Genomic DNA, 8,936 nt, shown 5'->3' with positions numbered 1-8,936 from the left:
ACGGTCTAGGATACGGGACTTATAACTGGTTTGAACCTTATGTGATTATTTACAATCGGCAAGAACAAGTACACCTTCCTACATGATTTTCCCAACCAATGTAGGAAACGTGGACTTTAAACCAATGGTGATCCAATTACTCCCTAAATTCCATGGACTTAATTCAGAAAGTCCATACTTGCACATAAAAGAGTTTAAAGAGATTGTCGCAACTATACACTTTAACAACATTCCTCCTGGTGTGATTAGACTAAAGTTATATCTATTCTCTATTAAAGAGAAGGTCAAAGCATGAGTTCACTCCGTAAGGCTAAGATCTATTAGCATATGGGCCGAAATGACCCAGGATTTCCTTTAAAAGTTCTTACCAACTCATAAAACCAACTCTCTCAGGCATGACATTATGAACTTATCCCAAAAAAGAGATGAAACTTTTTTCAGTGTCAAGAATGGTTCAAGGACTTACTTCTTGCTTGCCCACACCATGGATATGAGATTTGGTGGGTGATTTGCTTTTTCTATGAAGGATTGAGCTCAAACGTATACCAATTCATAGAGATGATGTGTAATAGCGAATTTATGAGCAAGGATCCATAAGATGCCTGGGATTATCTTGACATGCTAGCTGAAAATGGCCAATCATGGGACACATCTAACCAAGCTAGTAAACTTAAGGAACTGTCAAAAGAAAGAGGAGTATATATGTGGGACCCCAGTCCTTAGAAACATGGCCCAAGCACATGTGTGCCCTAATATGCACTATCGATTGATTATATGGAGCACCCTTGTGTAACCAACAACCCCACCTAAGTGTTTTATGTCGGATCCTTCAAAACCCCTCTCATGTCGACCATGTCGTCCCTACGGTTGCAATTGTGAAAAATGCGCATCGATCCAACGCTTCGTTAGTGAGATATGACCTGTTGAATCCATAACTCAAATTTCGTATCTTGTAACACAAGCAACCTTTATTGTGATGGGCCTATTGGACTTGAGCCCACGTGAGCCTAAAGCCCACTTTCTACAATATATGAATTATCACAAGATAGGACAAGCATTACATAAAAAAAAAAAAAAATGAAAAGCTAGCACATATGAGATAATGCACTATGAGACAAAAATGGGTTCTACTTTAAAAATCTATCATTAGCAATCTTCTCATGACTTAGAAACTAATCATGGCCCATGGCCACCTCATCCTACACATTCATCTAATGCATGAGTATGGGCTCTCTTACACTTATACTTTTGCTACATGTAGAAAAATTTTAAAAATGAGAGAGAGAGAGAGAGAGAATGGGGCTAAGGTGTGGCCCGCCATCAAACCTAGACCACTCATCATCATCCAGTCGTTCATCTATTTGAGGTGAGTCTACACCCCCTCCTCTTCCTCCTCTTTCTTTCTTCGTTTTGTATTTTGTTAATATATGTGGGGTCCATTAGTGTGGGGCCCCTATCTGCATGTATGGCTGACAATGGTGGTTAGCAAGGTTGCCCAAGTCAGTATGCTACACCAAGATGTATGTTATATCCACACCTTTCACATGCAATCCCCCTTTTCTATCTGGACAACAACTTGTAAAAATTGTATAAAATAAATCACAATAAGATATGAAGTGAAACTTGGCGATACTATGTACCACACTATGTGTTAAATTTGGACCAAATTTTGTGGCTATATGATATTCCAATATCCCGTGGCATCAATTTTACTGGGCTATTGTCCAACAACGCACAAGTGGTCCTGATTTGCCAAAAATGAACCCATTTTTTATCACTTTAATGGACCCTAATAGAAACATATGATCTATTGAATTCGTAGAAAATTGAATTAGCTTTCTAATAGTGTATAATACGCCTCAATCGGAGTTTGGGTGACTAAGATCTTGGTCTCGTACGAAAATATATATGGGGCTTATTGTGGCCACACATTTTATGGGCCATATCCGTGATTCCATTGGGCAGATTTATTAGAGATTTTTTTTCTTAATTTACTTGGTTTAGTTAGTTAGTTAGCATATATATGATCTCTATGGTCAAAGTCTTTATTGATAGAATTTAGAAAATTCTGGACCGACGAATGCTTCTATAAGGGTAAAACTTAAATTGTTATGTGTGGTCTAGATGGATCCAAGACCCTTTATGGCTAAAAATCTATTTTTAGCCTAAATATATATTCCAAAACCATCCGTTGGATCAGATTTTCCAATAGAGAACCTGATCATAGAAATTTGATCAACACGGCTCATGTGCTACTTAATGTGTATGTTGTATGTATGTTGTTTATGATGTTCATCCTCTTATTATGGACCCACTTGAGACTGGGACCCACTTGGGAGTAGGACCCACTTGTGATTTATGTCTTTTATTAATGCATCCAATCTGGACAACCATGTGCATTAATTGTGTCTTGTCTATGCTTCACTAGCATGTGGGCCCCACTTGCCATTGTATCTATTTCCTTTCTTATACACTTTTTTATTTGCTAAAAATTTTCTAAGTACATAACTATATTGCATGTAAGCCTCTTTGACACCTCATGGTGGGCCCTACACTTCTATTGTGTAAAGTGTTAGTGCACTCATTTTTACACCCTAGTTTGTCAATCATGTGAGTCGTTATGTCATAAAGTCGGTTGAGCCTTTAGAAAGCAAAGACCGAAGACACAAGCAAAACAGAAGCATCAAGGCGGCAAGAACATGTAAATAGGTGGCCTTGGTGACCCTAACCCTTGACCCAAAATAACCCTATAACCTCTAGATGATTTTGTGTAATGACCCTGGAAAATTTTGTGCTTATCTTTCCCTAAGTAGTTGTTTTTGGGATAATTAGCGCTATACTCGATTGCTTGTGAAATTCGCATCAATCACTTTAAATTAGATCTGCATGACTCAAAACTTGTAGATTAGTTAGCGCTATGTTACTCTGAAATCTGAGATCTATCGCTAAATCCAGTTGTTCTGGAGAATTTTTGGAAGTTCTGGATCGGACCTGAACCGCGCGTCGGAAGTTCGATAGCGATGATCTTAGGCTGTTGCGGTCACCATGTTGGGCTTGACCATCACCTCAAAAATCAAGTCCATGTGATGTTCTGGGTCGATTTGATTGAGTTCGGAGTGAAGAGTGTGAGAACGGTTGGAAATTTATTAAGCTTTTATGAAATCTGAGTCGTGTCGCTTGCGCGATGATTTTAAGCAATCTGACCGTTGAATTCTGACTCAATTTTACCCTCTGATCAGAGAAGGTGGCTCAGGCATGTCCTTGTGCTTGTGGACCTGATCAGGATTCTGTGACCATTGAATTGAGTGTGGTCCGCCACGGCTAATCTGAAGAGCCGGTCGGTATGAAAACTCAGCTTGACCTAGATCCATGGTTGAGGAACTTAAGTCCGACCTTTTGTGGTTATAGGCCCACCAGAAGTGCTTCGTTGGATCGCGAGAGTCAGGTTTTGGTTATACCTTAAGTATACCTTGGCCCTGGGGTTATTTTCATCAATTTGAGGCCTATTTATAGTCCTTAAACCCTAGCTCTCTTTTCCATACGAATTTCTCTAATCCTAGCTTGGAGAGAGAGTGGAAAAGAGAGAGATAGTGAGAGAGAAGTTGGTGAATCATCTTGGATTCTTTCCTGTTCTTCTACATCCTTGAACCTTTACTTTGAATCATTATTCTGACGATTCTGAGTTCATCTTTGGGTAAGTTAACCTAACCCTAATCTGTGTTAGAGCTTAGATTAGTCTTGGTGTTGTTGTATCTCATTCCTATCCTTGTTTTAGGGTAATCTGTCGCCATTGACGAAGACATCTCGTCTGAAATCAGTTCGGTGTTCTTTTTTCGCTTAAGGTGCGGACTTTAAGTATATAGGTTATGGTTTTCAAGGCTTTCAATCCCAGTTAATGATTTATTCTTGTTATGGATGAGATTTCACATGCCAAATGTTGTGTTTATGTTGCATTCCTGATATGCATGTGTTATATTGAGATTTGTATATTCTATGTGTATGTATAAGTACCGTATACGTATAAAATATGCACATGTGTTTGCCATGATTATTTGTCATGTATGTATGCTAGATGTGTGTATGACAACTCCTTGGTAAAAGGAATTGTCCAAATGTGTGTATTTCAACATACGTCATGTATGTTGAACTATGTATTCTAAGTGTTTGTAGAAATGCCTGAATGATCTAAAGTGTAACTTATTACACTATTTGTGGGCGTTGAGAAGTGATTCTCAACACTCCTATTGATGTGTATGATTTCCTCCATGTCAGTTACATTCCTTGTTATTTAATTTCAAGCATTGCTTATGCTTTCATTTATGTTGAGTTGATATTTTTCAAATGCTTGAGTACCACATGATTGAAGTTGTTCCATTACTGTTCTACATTTAATGCGAATATCTGTCGTCGTGTAATGTGTTTGGGACTATGAATAGTCCAGGAAATCGGTAATCTGCCTTAAGGATTGTGGCTGAGATTGCTTTCGCCATGTAGGACGTATTAGACGAACCCGAGTCGTATTAGAGTTGTCGGCAGTGGTTTGGCCACGCGGAGTGTTTGCGCACTCTATGTCGTTCAACCCAACGTGCGCTCGTGCTAGTCGAGTTCGTTAAGTAACCCGATTATCCGATGTATGTTCACCATGTATGGACGCTACTGCTTGAATCTAGGGTACCGAACTTACCAATGCAATCGTATTAACCATGGTACCTTGATCCGCAAAGACTCATGAGCCGGACATGGTGGTATGTGACACCGTGGTCGAGCTGTCGGCCTACGCTGGGGTGACGGCCTCCCCGTAGTGACCAGTGAGCAACTGAACTCGTGAGCCGATTATGGTGGTATGGGACACTATATTCGTGCTGTCGGCCTACATTGATTGGTGACGAGCCCTTTGTAGTGACCTCGAGCATGCCTGAATACCGCATTGAGGTGACGAGCCTTGGTGTAGTAACGAAGGTATGAAAGGCGTGCATTGATTGGTGACGAGCCCTTTGCAACGACCTAAAACCATATGATCGTATGAGATGCCTAGGATTGACGACCCTAGAATAGATCACTGTTTAGATGGTGATATGAGGAATGTACTTTAGCTTCCCAATCCTGCTGTATGAAAAGGACTAATAACAACTTGGTAATCATATCCATGCACCGCATTTGCATGTGCTTTGTAGATGTGGTGCACTTGGAGGTGGTGTCATGTGTAACGTAAGATGAAGATGCTGAGGGTGTACGCGTGAGGGCACGCATCATTTTGCATACATCCTTGCATTAACAAGAGTACTTAAGACTTGTTTAATTATTCTGCTTTATCATTACTGCTTGATTGAACTGATAACATGTTAACCAGTGCCTTATTGTTCCACTGAGTTGATCACTCACTCCCACGTTCTGGGGCGGTGTTAAACACCCACCAGACTCTGTCTTAAGTTCTGATGTTGCAGATGTGGATGCGACTTCTGAGGCAGAGCGGGAGATGGATGATGATGAGGCTGCTTTCTCTTATATGCAGTTTTCAGACGGGTTCTAGCGAGCTTGTTCTGATGCGCGGGACTCTGGGATTATTTTTGGGAGTTAAATGATGTAACTTGATACTTGAAATTTTGATAGCTACACTTACATTACGACCTGGTTGTGCAGGTACTTCAGGGATTTGCACTTGTACACATATATTTCTATAAGTCTTCCGCTTGCTTTCTTCACTTATCCCTGAATTATATTTGCTATCTGGCTTAATCTATTCCATGTTTTATGCACTAATACAGACAACATACATCCATCATTAAACATGTTGCATAAGTGATGTTTTGTAACTCGGGAGCTGAGTTATGCTTGACCCCCGAATTTCAGGGCATTACAAGTTGGTATCAGAGCATGATCTGGATTAAACCGGACCTGGGTTATGGTCACACACCGCACGTTGTCGCCACTTTAGTGTATTTGGGTGCGAGTCTATCGTAGATTGTGTGTTTGTGCTCCGTAGCTTTTATCGGCGAAAGTTTCTTGAAGACGTTCGCCGAGATCGAGTCTGTGCTCTCTCCTGATCACACACAGCGACCCGAAACCTTTCCTAGACCATCCACTAATGAGTTTAAATGGTCTATCTTCCCTTTTCAACCATTCAATATTCAAGAAATCTTTATTTGAATCAGATTTCTGCCCGAATGGCCCGATAGGCGTTAAATCATGCAAGGGGCCGATCGGGCATTTCCTGTGGGGCCCAGGGGGGAACCACACTTTTCTGACCATGGGGGACAAGGAGGACCTCACCCAAACAGCGAGGCATCGCCGGTCAGTCCAGAGACCGGTGATGTCATCGCCGATTCGACGAGGGCTCGCCCATCAGCGGGTCAGGCGGGCTGGGCCGGCGCGGGCCGATGCTTTCTAGGCCTTGTGTGGCCCACCCCTCCAAGGTTCGTCGATTTAAACCTTTCCTATAACCTATTTCCTTCACAAATATCCCTCCCAAGCTCTCTTTTCTCTTGAAAACCCTCTCCAATCTTCTCCAAATCTCTTCCAAACCTTCTTCTTCTTCCATTTTCGTGCAAACCCCATCACCCTACCTTAAAACCCTCACTCCCATTACTGATTTCCCTCCTTTTCCTTCTCATTTGAGCTCTTGCATTCTCTTTTGAGATCTCTAAAGTGTGAAAGTTTCACCATCTTCCTATTTCTCTTTTTCTCTCATTTCTCATGGCCCTCTTTGAGTTCATCACGGCCATATTTTCCATTTCTACTCTTCTTTCTTTGATGGGGAAGAAGATAGCGCCTGTGGATGAAGCCGGGCCTAGCCGTCCAACCCGTGCACGGAGGCCGAGAGGTGCCGCCGCTAGCACGTCCGCCACTCGTGAATTCCAGACCAAGCGGGACCTCGATCCTCGAGCTCCCATTAGTAGAACCTTATTAGCGGAGCTATCGCATGGAGTCAATGAAGGCCGTAGAGTCCTTTTTGAGGCTCATGTTGATACGTGGCTGTATGGCGAGTTTTTATTGTTGGAGCGCCTGGAAGGGGCTGGTTGGTGTCCTTTGTTTGAAGGCGAGTATCGTGCAAATGCTAGCACTGTTCGAGCCTTTTATGTCAATATTCTTGATCCTTCGCTGGAGCCTCTGCAGTTCAAGATTCCTTGTGGTAGCGGTCGAGTGGGTATTGTCAATGTTGCTTTGATATCCCGACTCCTGAATGTGCCACTTGGTGAAGTGCATGCCAGCGAGAAGAATGTGAACAGTGTGCGCGAGAGGGATCGTCGCACCCGATCCTTGTGTAGTCGTCTGGTCGAATGGCAGCCTAATAGGAGTCTTCTGGCTACCTACATGACGGACGACTTCCGTTTACTTCATCACATGTGTACGTTCAATGCATACCCAAGGTGGAGCAACCACAGCGAGTGTACGCACCTGATGGTATATTTCCTGTATCAGGTGGGGCAAGAAGCGAAGTTGTGTGTGCCGACGTACGTCCTGCGCCAGATTATTCTCATCACTCGTTCGAGTAGGAGGACCGAGTCGCTTCCATTTGGCCGCCTCATTTGCAAGCTTGCACATGAGTTTGGCTATAGGCTTGGAGCAGAGAAGCCGGTTCCTGTTCGTCATATTAATCTGAGGACTCTTAAGCAGATGGAGATCGGTTCTGGTGGACATGCCTCAGAGAGTGAGGCTGAGTCAGAGAGCGATGATGAAGAGAGTTATGCTGAAGGTGGTGCTGAGATTGAGGAAGAAACAGAGTAGGACGAGGAAGAGGATGAGGTACAGGATACGGGTGATAGCTCTCCTCCTGTGGCGCCGGAGCAGACTGCCAGAGATGCCCGTCTCGCACGGCTTGAAGAAGGGCAGGCTGTTTTACGCCAGGATATTGTTGATCTTCGAGCCCTTGTTAAGCATAAGTTTAAGAAAGTGACTCGAACTCTGAAGTCTATCCTGTGTTGCTTGCAGGATAAGGGTGCCCCGCCTCCATCTCCTAATTCCGGCGAGTAGCTGTCGTCGTGGCCGTCCTTTGCTTTGTTTGTTGTTTTTCTTTCTGTGTGTAGCCATTGTTGGCTTTGTAGTTGGAGTTGTTGTTGGTTGTTGTGGTTGTTTGAAGTGTTAGATGTTGTTGTTCTCATACTTTCCTAGTCGTAATTCATGTATTGCTGCACTACTTGTATTGCGACGATTTTGATTAATGGAATGCATGTTGTTTATCTTTGAAGTTGTCCTGTGTTGCTGTATGGATGGATTATGTGATGTAGAATCTGACAGGTTGTATCCTCTGTTGAATGTAGGGATGCCTCCTAAGGGTTCGAAGTCTTCGGTCCGTCTCTCCTTGATTGAGTCGCTTGCTGGGGTTCCTCCCTTGAGCGATAGCCAGTCAGATCCTCAGGCGGGTCCGTCTCATGCCGGTGTTGGGCCTACACCTATGGCTCCTCCAGTCACGCCCTCAGTTCCTGAGCCGAGCCGTGCGCCTTCATCTACTTCGTCTACTGATATGTTTGAGCAGATGATGCTGTTGATGCAGCAGCAGCAGATTCAACAGCAGTAGCAGCAGCAGCAGCAGGAGTTCCTCTCTTCCATGGCTGGCATCTTTGCTCAGTCAGTGGGGGCGACTCCACCTGTTTCACCTATGCCTCCATCTGGGAGTGCCAGTGCCAGCGGCACTTTTGAGTGATTCCAGCGCTTACAACCTCCTACTTTTGCGGGTTCTCATAGACCCTAGGAGGTCGAGTATTGGATCGACCGCATCTCTAAGATATTGAGACCGCTGCACTACTTTGAGGTTGAGCAGGTTGAGCTTGCCTCCTTCATGTTTAAGAAGGAGGTCAGTCTGTGGTGGGACAGTGTTCTTCGCACTGTCGAGGAAGGTTTTGAGTGGTCGTGGCAGGCGTTTGAGGCACGCTTCCACGAGAAGTATTTCCGGTTACGTACCGACATGAGAAGGAGAGTGAGTTCCTTCGACTCCGCCA

At 43.6% G+C, this 8,936-nt stretch overlaps 1 non-coding gene across 1 annotated transcript; it reads right to left on the bottom strand.

The window, feature by feature from the left end:
• Nucleotides 1-385: 385 nt before the first annotated feature.
• Nucleotides 386-491, bottom strand: LOC131257234 (small nucleolar RNA R71). Its single transcript, XR_009177246.1, has one exon. It is a non-coding gene; the product is annotated as a small nucleolar RNA R71 (small nucleolar RNA).
• Between the last annotated feature and the right edge of the window lie 8,445 nt (nucleotides 492-8,936).

This window comes from Magnolia sinica, chromosome 9, assembly GCF_029962835.1.
Source record: "Magnolia sinica isolate HGM2019 chromosome 9, MsV1, whole genome shotgun sequence".
Taxonomy (NCBI): domain Eukaryota; kingdom Viridiplantae; phylum Streptophyta; class Magnoliopsida; order Magnoliales; family Magnoliaceae; genus Magnolia; species Magnolia sinica.
Note: the sequence above shows the minus strand (reverse complement) of the source record. Positions and strands in the feature narration are given on the sequence as shown.